Source organism: Melampsora larici-populina, assembly GCF_000204055.1.
Source record: "Melampsora larici-populina 98AG31 unplaced genomic scaffold MELLAscaffold_94, whole genome shotgun sequence".
Lineage (NCBI taxonomy): Eukaryota > Fungi > Basidiomycota > Pucciniomycetes > Pucciniales > Melampsoraceae > Melampsora > Melampsora laricis-populina.
In genome coordinates this window covers 123,076-125,240 of record NW_006768858.1, presented here as the reverse complement: position 1 = coordinate 125,240, position 2,165 = coordinate 123,076, and positions in this window count along the sequence as shown.

The window sequence follows — 2,165 nt, the reverse complement described above, 5'->3', positions numbered from 1 at the left end:
ATCACCCAAGCCTGGGTCGTCAATTATATGGGGGGATGGCGAGAAATCCGCTTTCGAAAAACTCAAGGATTGTCTCTGCAAGACTGTACCCCTCCAACATCCCGAGCCGTTCAAACCTTTTGTTTTGGACACCGATGCGTCTGGGACCAACATTGGCGCCGTCCTCCAACAGGACACCAATTTCGAAATACCCAAAGGTGTAAGCTTTGATTATAATTCATATCAGAAGAAGCTTAAGAATTCAAACTTACGACCAATTGCATTCGAATCCCGCAAACTCTCGAAGACTGAGCAGAACTATTCAGCTCAAGAACGTGAATTATTAGCAGTTGTTCATGGACTAAAACACTTTCGTGGTTATGTTGAAGGTTCGCCAGTCCTGGTCCGAACCGACCACGAGTCCCTCAAATACTTTAAGACTCAGAAGCATATTAACCGAAGACTCGCTCGTTTTGTAGACGAACTTGAATTCTTCGACACAAACATCATTTACCGACCCGGTAAAGAACAACTTGCAGCCGACTCCCTTTCCCGAAAGCCTAACACTGAGTTCGACTTGGATCCCCCTGAAACCGCTCCCTCATTATTTACGATTCAAGATTTTGAGGCTGAATACCGCGAACTATTGAAATACAAGATGCAACTCCAATCAGGCATGGACCCAACCATCATTGGATCCGGTGATTTCATCTTAGACGGGAACGGATTGGTCAAAATCTGCTTAGAAGACCCCCACCTCGAACAACTCACAGTACCAACTAGTCGCCTTGAAGCCGAGAAAATCTGTTACCGAATTCACGAAGATCTTGGGCATCGTAACTACAAGGATGTGACTCAAGCCGTCAAGAACAAGTACTGGTTCCCCGATATTTTAGACACTGTCAAGAGTGTAATCGATTTATGCAAACCTTGCCAAGTGCATGCAGCACCATCTGGACAACAAGGTATGCCCCTCCAGTACTTACCCCGTGGTAAACCCTTCAGGAAATGGGGAATGGACTTCGTCGGTCCATTACCAAAGACTCCTGAAGGGAACCAACATATCATTACCGCCATCGACTATGGCACTGGTTGGGCTTACGCTAAAGCTCTTCGTTCTACTTCCTCAGACGCAGCAGTTGCCCTTGTCAAAGAGATCACTCTAAATCATGGATTGCCTGAAGAAGTTATTACTGACAATGGTTCAGAATTTATCTCTCACAACTTCAAAACTTACCTCAAGAACAACAACATCAAGCAAAAGAACACCTCACCGTACCATCCGCAGACGAATGGACTGGACGAAAGATTCCATGGAACCTTAACCAACGCCCTTCGTAAGTTTTGCAGCCCTTATAACCAAAACTTGTGGGACAAGTATCTTAACACTTGCTTGTTTGCATATCGTGCTTCTTTTTCTCACTTTCTGAAAGCCTCCCCTTTCTACATGGCTTACGGTGAAGAGGCTCGATTACCTTCCGAAGCTGTAAGCATTAAATTTGACAATTCACTTGAAAACTTAGAACTAATTCATTGCCAACGCAATTTAGCAGTCGACAAGCTTCAAAGAAACCGTCAAGACCTCATTGACGACCTCAACCAGAAAGCGCAAGAAAGGTCCGCGACGCAAGAAGAATCCTATACGGAACGAAACTTCCGCCCGGGAGACAGAGTCCTCCGGCGATTTGAGGGGCGCCCATCCAAACTCCATCCTAAGTGGGATGGACCCTTCATCGTTAAAGATGCCGACCCCCACGGTACGTTCACTCTAATGACATCAAATGGCCATGTTCTGAAGGCTAAAGTCAATGGCTCTCGTATTAAAAAATTCAAAGGAACCTCCGACGAATTTTTCTTTGCCTCCCAACGTCTTCATGAGCGAGATGCAACTGCTCATGAGAGAAGCTAAAGGTAAATTAATGATGTCATTTGAAGACTTTCAAAGCTGTTTGGAATGGGTCCCGAAAGAATTCATTGAGGATTACTTGGAAAGACTAGCAATCATGAATTTAGTTGCACTGAGGGAACTATCCTACCGCAGCAAGTAAACTAGGAAGTTTACGGTCTTAAGGAGGGGATGGTGTGATTCCCTAATTTGGACTTTCCCTTTGTTTCTTATTGTACGCGCTTTTAGCGCATTACTCTGCTTTTATGCTTTTCATTTCATTCTATTTTCTATTTTCTAT